The sequence below is a fragment of the Ceratotherium simum genome, chromosome 9, assembly GCF_057802395.1.
Source record: "Ceratotherium simum simum isolate JZ-2026a chromosome 9, ASM5780239v1, whole genome shotgun sequence".
Classification (NCBI taxonomy): domain Eukaryota; kingdom Metazoa; phylum Chordata; class Mammalia; order Perissodactyla; family Rhinocerotidae; genus Ceratotherium; species Ceratotherium simum.
In genome coordinates this window covers 65932965-65945609 of record NC_141908.1, presented here as the reverse complement: position 1 = coordinate 65945609, position 12645 = coordinate 65932965, and the positions used below count along the sequence as shown (strand labels likewise).

The window sequence follows — 12645 nt, the reverse complement described above, 5'->3', positions numbered from 1 at the left end:
TGGGAGGGCAAGCATCTTATCTTTCAAATCTTTCACTTAGTTCCTGCTCAATTAAGCTCTAAAAGACACACAAATTACTTTTTTCCAATGGAGATTACTGAAGTGTTATGATTCAGAATAAGTGCCTAATAAGACATAAAAATGATTTGTATAATGGGTTACACAGCTGTAGTCAATATTCCAATTAAAAAATACATTCATGCAGCTTCCTTGTAAAAAAAAATGACAAAGATTTTAGTAGAGTAGACATATAACAAAAACTGGTCATCAACTAGAAGCATATAGAAATCAATCAATCAATAGCTCTAAACGCATTTTCCTTATGTAACAACCCTAACTAAATCTATCATGGGACCCTTCAAAAAGCCAACTCCCACGAATTATCATTTAATTGATTTATTTAATGTATTAAAATACATTTAGTATGTAACAAGCAAATTGAAATAGGAACACCTCTTAACAAATACGATAACACATTTGTGTAATACCATTTATCCCCAAAATAGTTATTTTAACATTTAGTCATAATTAGTGCACATGGTGAAGGTATAGATTTTTAAGATTATACGTTTCTTTTATTTGGAGACAATGTCAGAGAATTTGAAAATCCTAAAGATACATAAAAGGGATAAACTTACTTTCAAGAAATAACTCATCTTTAAAAGCAGTAACAAAGATATCTTTCAATCATTCATACCCTTATTTAAACAATATTTACTGAGAATTTATATTGTGGATGATATCGTAATACAAGTCAACAAGACAGAATCAACCTACGCCCTGATGAACTTACATACTATCAGGAAAGATAGATATGGGGGATGAAAATCACTGCACACATAATGAGAAGCTAAAAAAAAAGATAAATAGGGTGCTATGGTGGCATATTACAAAAGAACCTTAACTCGTATAAAAAATGAAGAGGCGCTTTCCTGAGGAAGTAATGTTTAAGCAACAACCTGAAAAATGTAGGTCAGGTTTATCAAGGAGAAGGAACATGGTGTGCAAAGATTTGAAGGTCTGAAAACTTAGCATTCAAAGAACTGAAAATAGAGAAGTAAGGATGAAGAGGAGAGAAAAGGGAAAAAGGGACAATAGATACAGCTGAAGATGAGTGAGACCATGGAGAAACTTGTCCAGCACATTAAGCCTTGCAACGGGAAGCAACTGCAGTTGGCTAGGAGATATTAAATCTGAATGTAAATTTACATATTAATATATGCATATTTTTGAAGTGAATACTAGACGAAGAGTTAAAAAGCTGTTACCATAGCTCAGGCAAAAAATAATGGTGGAGAAACAAAGGTTGTCTCTGAGAATGGAAGGAAGCGAATGTATTATATTTAAAAGGTTTAACGGACAGGATTTAGTCTCTGAAAGTAAGAGGGTGGGAAGACCAGCAAAGTAATTGCAGAATTATGGCTTCAGCTGCAGTATGATGCCCAGGTGGATCTGAAGAGTGGACTAGTTCTAGGACACAGATACAGGTCTTCCAGTCAAAGAAAAGGCTCCTCACTGGACTTGATACAGTTTTAGATTAATTGTTAAATCAAATCTGCTGTTGAAGAGGAGCTCAAGACTTTTATAATAACTGAAAAACGATTAGAAAGTTATCCAAAGATTCCAAAGTGAAAGGTGAAAGCCATGATGCTTTTGCATTTAAATGTAGAATTGAGTTAATCATCAGTAAAAACAAGAAAATATTATAAAATATTTATTAAAGATGAAAAGGAATAATGTAAATATTTAAATTGGTTTTGCCAAATCTCCATTATTTTCTTATAAAATTAGATTACAACTGTTCCAACAAAATGGAGTCACTGCAGAGGAAAGATAAATGATAATCAAGGTGGAACTCTAAAAAGCAGATAGAAAATGGACATAATTTGCTTATAAGGCTGACTGAAAATTTCATTGTAACCATTTGTAAGTATGAAATATTTAAACATCCTGGCATCAGGCAGCTCTTAATTATACTTTGTATCTATTAGGTGGTTGAGGAGAGAGTACATGTTATTCTGAGACAAAAAACAAAAAATACCTCAGGAGGAAAATGCTTCCTAGTATTGGCTTACTGGAGAAGGATCACCGAATCACGCAATTAACATCTTGCACATAAATTCATGTTCTGTCTCAAACCCAGCAGCAATTCTGTAATTCAAGTCAGCAATCCTCTAACTTGAATTGCCACAGAAAATTCCTAGAGAATGTTCTAACACATAGTTGCAGACCTTTTAGCCAAAACCAACATCAGTGACTATGGGCAGTAAAGTAGCCCCATCTTTGGTGTTGCCAACATTTGAACAGAAGTGGCTAATTCTGTAAAAATAACAGAAACAATTCAAAAAAGGTAATCAATAAAACTCTTGTGGCTACAGAAAGATTATGTTTAAGATACCGATCTACGAGTAACCTATCAGAGATACTCCAAACTATATCCTTAATGTAAGAGATCTGGGAACATGAAGAGACCAATCCACGATGAGCAGGAATGGACAAGTGTGACAACGAGCAGGAATAGACATGTGTGAAACTCGGAGGCATGTGGGAAGATGATCAAGCATTTGAAGTAGAGGATGGAGGTGGACAGAACCCAGACAGAGAGAATGGCACAGCTGCCCTTGTCTGTGGGTGGAAGTGAGGAGGGACGGATAGTTAAATACACAGGTATAGTTAGAGGTGGAAATCTACATTCACAGAGTCCACACTTCCAAATAATGTACATAGACACCTCTACGGAGTCTCTCTTGTCCTGAATATATTCTTTTGTACTTGAATGGGAATTTCAAGCTATAAAATAGTGGTACTGTCTGAAAGCCAACAACTTCTACCGGTTGGTCAGATTTATCTGTAGAGCGTCAATTGCGTAGTTATTTCATGATTTCACTGCATTTTTTCCATTATTATTTTATTTTTTAAAAAAAGCAAAAAACTGAAAAGGAAGGTTCTATTTTTAAGGTCCTTCATTCTAGGTGATGGAAATTGAGGAGCAGGAGGCTGCAACGATGCTCTCACGCTGGAAAGTAAACCCCAGAAGGGCAGAAGTTTTGTCTATTTTGTTTCCTACTTAATCCATGGTGCCTCAAACAGTGCCAGACACATGGTGGTTGTTCAATATGTTCCAAAACATTTGCAGAATGGAAGAAGGAATGAACGAATGAATACAATCTCAGACCAGAACTGGATAGCACAGGTCCACACTGAAACTAACAATTCAAGCACCTCAAAGCACCCGCCTAGGGAGGCTGGAATAACGCCCTCAAATTCCAATACCAACAGTCTTGCAGGCTTGAGGCAGAGAGAATTAAGACAAAGTACAGGAAGAAGCTAGATCTTAAACTACACTCTTATGTATCTCATATTCTTTCTTAAAATATCATCAATATGCATCTTTAATAACAGTTATTAAGAAGTATTGTCAAAAAATGACCAATTTTCAGTCAGAAGGGCCTGAGCTGAACTGTGCCATCAGTGTTATGTTTGTTGAATGTATTTGGGCAAGTCTCTTAGTCCTTCCAGACCTCAGTTTTCTCATCTGCACAATGAAAAGAATGCAAGTTTCTTAGATAGTGAGTTATTTTTAAGAAGTTAATGTTGGATACAACATATGAAAGTACCAATTACACCAATACCAGAGACAAAGCAGACACTAAATAAGTGGGGTTTTAAAATATATGTGTGTTAAACAATATATATTATTGTCTTTACTCCTGCATCATACTAAATCATACCTACTTGTTACTGAAATAGCTTAATTCTGTACTACCAAAAGCAGTGATGAACTAACAATTTTGCAAATTGGAAAGAACAAAGGAATCCAAAAGATTCCGAGTTTCCTCAGCATTTTGCTAATGGCTATCAGGAGTAGAAGAAAAAAATTGCCCAACACCTCTTTAACACTAACTTAAAGGGTTTGTTTGCAATGAAATACTAAGAATATGACCGGGAATCTGTTAGGCTTGGGAATAATAGGTTAAACAGCCAAATAACATTATACCTAGGGTTGGCAATGGACAGAAACAAGCCAATGTTAAAAAGCTAAAAAATCCACAGTAAAACCTTGGAATAAAAACAATGAAAATATTTTGTTACTATTTGGAAACTTTCAAAGCTCAGGAAATAGAAAAATATTCTTTATGCCCTGTCACACAGATAGACACATGCACACAGCTCTCTATTTCTAGAATAAATATCCAGTCATTATAAAAGCCTGACAAACTCGAGTGCCATCTGCTACTTTTTAAAGTGGATTCAATTTATTTCCTAAATGAAGGTTGGAGTGGGGATGAAAAGGTACAATCTTTACTTCTTTGCATTCAAATACTTTATTTTTTATCAGAGTTTATTTTCTTCAACACTGTGTATATTGTCCCTGAAAAGTGAGAATAAACAATGATATGCTCAAACTCTATACAGGCAAAAAAGTTTTCTCCCTGCTTAGCAGAAAATAACTTAGCATAAAATAACTTAAATAACATAAATAACTGAAACTTTAGTTATTACACCATTTGAGACTTCAATATTTCTATGGTTTTAGTGGTGAAATATTTGACTGTGTTAAAGTATAAAAATTAGACATTATATTGTAATTTTTGAAAGAATTACACAAAACAAAATACTGAAAAAAGATAGGATTCTCAAAAAAGAATTTGTTTTGTTTTGAAACTATATAATGACCTTTGTCCTCCATCTTCATTCCTGGTTTTTAACACTATTTCTAACATTTTAAATATACGGTGGAATTATAGGTTGAAATATTTCTCATTTATGCTTTAGCCTAGTTGAAATATTAAAGGACTATGATCAAGTTTTTAACTCACTTGATTTCTGCTTGACTCTCTTCTAGTCAAGCAATATCTCTCACATCCTCTGCTGTTACATATTAATTGCACTCTGCTTACCTTATCAGCTCTTTTTATCCCAGTGCTATAGTATCCCTTCGATGAGAGCAGGGGAACAGTGGGACACACTGAAGAAAGGGCAACTTTAGTTCCCTGATCTTCCTCATCACTGCTAATCATCTGAACACTTCACTGTTTTTCTCTAATCCAAACTCACATCCTCACTGTCTGGATCACAGACAATAAAGGCGGGTTCTGCAGGTTTGAATACTTGATTACTCCTCTGCTGTATCCCAGCTAAGCAACTAGTTACTTATCCCTGGACTCATGGCTTCTCCAGGCATCTGGAACCTGCCATTTCCAAGGATGGAGCATTCTTGGTGCCACACTCACCTTTGGTAACAGTCTTCTCAAGTGCATATCTGGAGGGTTGTGGCTCCTTCTCAAATCTGACACTGTATCCTTTCCTGGATTCCTTATACTTTTTGGTCTACTGAGTGCTCTCTGCCTTATTTTCCAGCACAGTTCTGAATTGAATTATATATATTTATTTTCTGTTCTATTAGGTGTTTGAGGTCATAAGTGGGACATCAGTGTGTGTGCTTGGTTTATCATAAGGAATAGAAAATCTATAATTTTCTTAAAATATAATTTAATATCCAGTATAAATTTGAATTATGAAAGGGAATATCGAAAGTTCTTTTAATAATCTCATTACCCTGAAAACTTACTATTGCTCTTTGCATGAGTGTATCTTAGGGTGAAGAGCTGATGTACTTACGTTTTACTATCTCAAAATGCTGCTTTCATCCCCTCTAATTAAACAAAAGAAGAAGTTTATCTTGGAATCTTTTATAATGATATATACTAGAAAACACGTAAATAAAACTATAAAACTGAATATTAGCTAAGAGAAGAGAAGAGTTAAGGGCCCAAAAATGAATAAAATATGAGGAAGGTGGGAGGTACAAAAGTGTGGGGGAAGGTGAAGTATGTAACATGTCTGGCATCGAGCTGAATGTCAGATCGTCTCACAAGATGACAAGGGAATACTGACAAGGTGCTTGATATTTTTGGATTAAAATACTTTCTTTCATGCTAATATGTCTTCTTCATGCAGTAGAGTGGAGTGGATAAAATAAGGACTCCACCTGGGTTCTAATCCCATCTCTGCCATCTGATCTTGGGCGAGTTTACTTCTTTCTGCCTAGGCTTTCTCATCTGTAAACTGAGTTCCCTACCTCAAAGCAAACAATGCTATTTTAAGCAATTATCAAAATTTTGGGAAAAAAGAGGCTCCCACATAAGTCTCAAATGATTTTCCTTATTGCAGGTACTAGCCAGCATTCAGCCTTTTATTAATGTTATTATGAGGCATGAATTATGGGTTACCTCTTGGTAACTGCAAAAAAGAAAATAGCCTAAAGATGACTTGAGAGTTTTAATTGCTCTGTCATATGATCCCATAATGTGTTAATGGAATCATTGTTTAATACTTTGAAACTGGGTGGAAAAAACAGAACATGCAAATATGTTCTGTTCTCACAGCAGGACCCTAGGGTATGTAAAGTAGATTTAATATTAAAGCTCTAACTTTGCATTCCAGAAATCTAAATACCACTTCAGTCTTACAGAAATTAGTAAAATCTGCACAAGAATGTGATGTCTCATCACCTTAAAGTGAGGCAATCTGGCATTACTGATGACAACTTACATAAAAGGATCAACTTCTGTGTTTTATTAAATTGCACATTCACTGATACGGTTTTCAAAATCAAGCGAAAAATGCTTTCAATCTAAATTTATTTTCTACTTTATGCCCAAAAGTAGTAATTTTTTCCCTGATTCATCAAACAGCTACTTAACCAAACAGGATGTGCAATCCATATCTCCACGTATATGTCAAGATATTTTATGAAATGCCTGGCTCAGGTGGTGTAATTCTTTATTCACTCTCAACTTTTTCCTCCTAAGTCAAAAGATATCCAATCCTTGAAATCAATTACTTATTTTTAAAAATACTATTCTATGAAAATCCTATTTCAGATATATTTTGCATGCTAAAATTTACCCAAGAAATACATTTTTTTCTGGTTATAAAAGAAGTATATGCTCATTGGACCCACTGTACTTTAAAAACAAGTTAAAAAGAATAAAATTGAAGTCACCTAGAAATAACAACTGCTAACATTTAGGTACGTTCACTTTCAGTAATTAATATTGAAGGTAGCCAGACATATAGAGTGCTGAGATCTTACTATAGATACAGCTGTGTGTCCAGTTTTGTTCTTTTCATTGTTTTTTTTTGCATTTTATAATAGTTATTTCCTATGCTATTAAATATTATTTCTAAATGTCATGATTTCAGTCTGCATAAATAAAAAAATTTACTTTTAAATATCCCCAACAATTTCAGTTACCATTTATGTAAGATTTCCTTAATAGCATCTGAACCATATAGCCAACTGTCTCTTGAACATACTCATTTGGAAGAACCACAGCAACCAAAACCAAAAATATTCAAAACTGAATCCATTGTGTTGTTCCCAGGTCTCTGTCTCTGTGTCTGTCTGTCTCTCTCTGTCTTTCTCACATTTCCAATCTCAGCACCTATGACTGTCATCCACATGATCTCAGAGGCTAGCAACCTGGCCATCATACTTGATTCCTCTCTTACCAACCTTTGTCTCTAATTTACACAAAATCAATTCCACTTTTTCAACATACCAGATTTACATTTATTTTTCTTCTTTCCCCCCAGCATCTCCTTCTCCAAGTCTCCACTATTTCAAACCTGGATTACTGCAGAGTCTCCTAACTACCTTTTCTTTCTCCAGCATTGCTCAGTCATTCCTTATCTCCACATGGCACCCAATGTGGATTTCGTAAAACATAAATCTGATTTGGTTGTTTACCTGCTTAATTCCCCCCAGGGGCACCCCACTGCATTCAGGACAAGGTCAAATTCCTTACATGTTCCCTTATCATCTGTCCCCTTAACCTCTTCACCACCATGTCTCCTCCTCACCTCTTACCCAGCCCTGGGTTCTTGGCTCCAGCTGCACCAAACTACTTTCACTTCCTCCAGTGAACTATGCTTCCTCATAAATGCTGGGAGGGTCCACTCTACATCCCTTTCCTTCTGACTGAACATTCACCCCTAGCTTAGACATCATTTCCTTTAGGTAGCCTCCTCTAACATACCCCAAGCATAGGCCCAGGCACCCTGCCAGGAACACCAACGGTATCATGCACCCTCCTATACTGGGTTAAATAGCATCTCCCCAAAATTCATGTTCACTCAGAACCTCAGAATGTGACCTTACTTGGAAATAGGGTCTTTACAGATGTAATCAGTGCAGGATGTTGAGATAAAGTCATTCTGGATTTAGGATGGACCCTAAATCCAATGATTGGTATATTTATAAGGAGAGGAGAGGACACACCCGGCAACACACAGGGAAGAAGGCCATATGACCATGAAACCAGAGGTTGGAGTGATGCTGTCACAAGTCAAGGAATAGCAAGAGCCAGCAGAAGCTGGAAGAAACAATGAAGGATCCTCCCCAAGAGTCCTTGGAGGGAGCATGACCCTGCTGACACCTTGATTTCAGACTTTTAGCATCTAGAATTTTTGTTGTTTAAAGCCACCCAGTTTGCAGTTCTTTGTTACAGTAGCTCTAGAAAACTAACACAAGTCCCATTCTAGACTTATTGTAATATATCAGTTGTTGTATTTCAAGTCTCACTAGACTCTAAACTCCATGCAAAGCAAGAACCAGTTCTATTGTTACAATTTTATGTTCACTGCTAAAGACAACAATTGGCACAGGACCGGCAATTAATAAACATATGTGTAAAAGAAAGAACAAATAAATTTTTCATAACAGTAGATATCTATCAAAACTTGAGCAACACTATTATTTTATCTATGTTAATTTTACTGGCAAAATCTTTATTATTTGAGATTTCATTGCCATTACAATTTGATGGCTTTTGAATGACAGTTCTGAAGAAGGGTTTTAGCAAACATCCATTGTTTTCACTTGCTCCACATCTTCCTCCCATCCTGGTCGCAGAACTTTGAAGTTCCTTTTGGTAACCTACCCTCTCCACATGCAGGCAGTCTCGGAGAATGGTTAATTGAGTGCCGTGGTTCCTGGCAGAGGGCGAATGATTCAAACTCAGCCATGCAGACTCCCTTTGTGAATGTGGGAAGAAAAGCACTAAAACACCCTATTAGTCCAGATTTAGCTCCATGGCAGTAGTCTTCACAGTCTCTCTCCACTTCCTGCTTTCTAGATCCCCCGAACAGTTCTGGCTCCTGTCTTTCCTGAGAACTGTTTCATCTGATTACCTTCTGATACCATGAGCTAACCCGTATCCTTTCAGCAAAATGCCGACAGCTTAACTGCAATAATGTGAGAGACCTAGAGCCAGAGGCACTAGCTAAGCTGTGCCCAGATTTGTAGCCCAAAGAAACTGTAAGATAATATACAAGCACTGTTTTAAGCTGTTCAGTTTTGAAGTGATTTATCACACAGCAACAGAAAACTAATATGCAGCTCACAAAAACATCTAGGTCAACAATAATTAAGAGAAACCATGGAAAAGAATTCAATTTTGCATGTAAGTAATATTTATGGAGCGTCTGTATAAAACAAACATTATGGTGAGTTTTACTTAGATATAAATTTATGTCTGTAATGATAAATGAGGACATAGTCCTCAAGAATCTTATAGTCTCAGGGAATGATAGACTAGGCCACAACGTGTGGTATAGCAGAGGAATGGAAATGGAGTGAAGGTATAGGGCACACGGGAGAAAGACCTGATCCAGGTACCCAAAGTCAGGAAAGACTTCCTGGAGAAACTGAATTCCGAACTTCCATAAACTTACTTACTTATAACTATCTATTAACAAAGTTCCCTCTCCTTTCAACAATGCAATATTTAAGGCACCTCTAAGTGGTAAGGACACTTTTCCCGTCCGTTATACTAAGACTTTTATGTTCAGTTTATCTCAGCTCTTAGGGCAAGAACACATATCTGCTTTTGAGACTGCTGGAAAGGCTAAAGCTAAATTATATATACAGTGGCTATGAATCAAATTAGGTCTTTACTTGATATTTCATATGTTTTGTTTGGTGTAACTTGTTTTTACTCTTATTATACATGTACTTTCATTTGAAGGAAAACTCAAACCACTTTTAATAGTAAATAAAAGAATCCTCAATTATATAAGGAATTGCAATGAAATTTTAAAATGCTGCAGGTGCTCTAGCAAAGCTATGAGCAAACATGGTGAGAGAAGAGGACAGAAAAATCCTCAGTATTCAAAACCAAACCTATTATATATATATATTTTTTTTGAGGAAGATTGGCCCTGAGCTAACATCTGTTGCCAATCTTCCACCTTTTTAACTTTTTACTCCCCAAAGCCCCAGTAGATAGTTGTATGTCATAGTTGCACATCCTTCTAGTTGCTCTATGTGGGACACCGCCTCAGCATGGCTTGATGAGCAGTGTGTAGGTCTGCGCCCAGGATCCAAACCAGCAAACCCCGGGCCGCCAAAGCGGAGCGCATGAACTTCACCGCTACGCCACCAGGCCAGCCCCTGAAACCTATTATTTTACCAACACAAAAGTCCCACTTTTGAGCCAGCCCTGATGGCCTAGTGGTTAAACTTTGGATTGCTCACCACTTCAGTGACCTGGGTTTGGTTCCCAGGTGCGGAACCACACTACTCGTCTGTCCTTAGCCATGCTGTGCAACGGCTCACAGAGAAGAACCAGAAGGACTGACAACTAGAATATACAACTATGTGCTGGGGCTTTAGGGAGGGAAAAAAAAAGAGGAAGGCTGGCAACAGATGTTAGCTCAGGGCGATTTTCCCCAGCAAAAAAGAAAAGAAATTGGTGCTAGTGATTAAAGCAACCCTTTAAAAGAAAAATAAATCCCACTTTTGCCATATTTTCCTCATTTTTGTTAATGCCATCAACATGCTGCTCTTGCCTAAGATACAAGACCCTCTCCTTAACCTCCCACCACTTCTAGCCCTGCTTTGTTTTTTATTTACACTACTCTTACCCTAGATAAAGCTTCCATTGCTTCCTGTTTGAATTTTTGCAGCGTTAGAAACGTTGCTTCTTGGGCAACCTTGTTCAGACTCAATGTCTCTGGGAAAACCTCATCAGTTGATAACCCAGTACCTGCATCTCAACATAATTAGTTACTAACTAGTCTTTCCTTGAATATGATTCAATCATTACACACTGTCATGGTGTATTCGATTCATTTGTTTGTCATGTATGTCTCATCCACTACACTATAAGCTCCTCAGGAGTAAAGATTATGACTTCATCTTCTTTTCTCAGTTCCTACCATAGTGCCTGGCAAATAGCAAGTGTTTAACAGATGCTGATGAAAATGAAAGGAAAAGCCTACAAACTATTCTTCCTTCCTTTGGGTTTGCTCTCTTCACTGGTCTAACACACATATCACTTCTAGACTAAGCTTCTTAAAGGGCAGCATGGCTCATTGTATTCCCTCGCAATTGTCCCTCATCATATAATGATGAAATATAAATGCCTAAGTATAGGAACCCAAATCACAGAACATATTTCCCATTACTCTGATATATCTACCCTATCTTTCCAATTTCCTGAATATCCCCTGTGCTTTCTCAGCTCTATATCTTTGCTCCAACTTGGCCCTCTATTTAAATGTTCACCTGCCGAAGTTCTACCTACCCTGAAAGCACAACTCAACTGGTCTCTCATTTGTAAAGTGTTCTTCAATTCCCAAGCTGAAAGTATTATCATCAGCAATTGCCCTTTACTTTTACTTCTATCTTGGCACTTAGTACATCCTCCCTGTACCTAAGGAACTAAAATATGTTTCTTATCTTGCCATTTTATTGAAAACTAGGAGAGGCAAGAAACTATTTCTGTACCTTCCTGTCCCTAAGGTCTCCCATCACCACCACCATTGCTCAAATAATCACAGTGCTTAGGCTTAGTGCAATAATAAGTTTTAAATAAATATTAATTAAATAAATGTATACTTGCTATCATTATAAATAATGTATTTTTAGATAGTATGGAAAGATTATGCATATATAATGTTCAATTTTCTTCTAGGCTTAGTGAGTAGAGGATGCTACTACTTGCAACCAAAATTTAGAATCTTAACGTAATTTTGAATTTTTTCTTCAACACAAGCTAGGTTTTGTTAGGGAAATTCTTTGAATGAAAATATATGTCAATGGGTAAACAAACATTTTCAAAAATGGCTAATGAAAACTGTAACTCATTACCAACTTCTGGAGGTAAATTCAGCAATAAGAGTAAAAAGCTTTTAAATTATTTTAGCCATTGAGCCAGTGATGCTAATTTTAGTAACTCTACTAATGCAAAAATGAGAGATGTATATCTCAATTTATCTATAAGGATATTCTCTGAATAATAAACACAATCTAAAAAATATTTTTAAATCATTTAACTTTATATTAACAAATACAATGGAAAATTCAAAACATTAATTCATATTCTCAAATAGAACAAAATAGATTTGCCACAAAAATAATAAAGAAATTCAATAAAGAATACACATAATATTATTCCAACTTTGTTTAAAGGGAAAAACCAACAAAACAAAAATCAAATGATATAGAACAAAATGGTAACAGAAGTTATTTTTAGAAAACAGGTTCTTTCATTATTTTAATTTTATTTTGTTTTTATGTATTTTAGCATTTTATATCTTTTTTAATATGTGCTACAAAACAAAAACATCTTTTCA

General features: G+C 36.0%; 1 protein-coding gene across 7 annotated transcripts in view; it reads right to left on the bottom strand.

Moving 5' to 3' along the window:
* Nucleotides 1–12645, bottom strand: part of GULP1 (GULP PTB domain containing engulfment adaptor 1) — a 287155-nt gene that overhangs the window by 187341 nt on the left and 87169 nt on the right. The window lies entirely within an intron of this gene.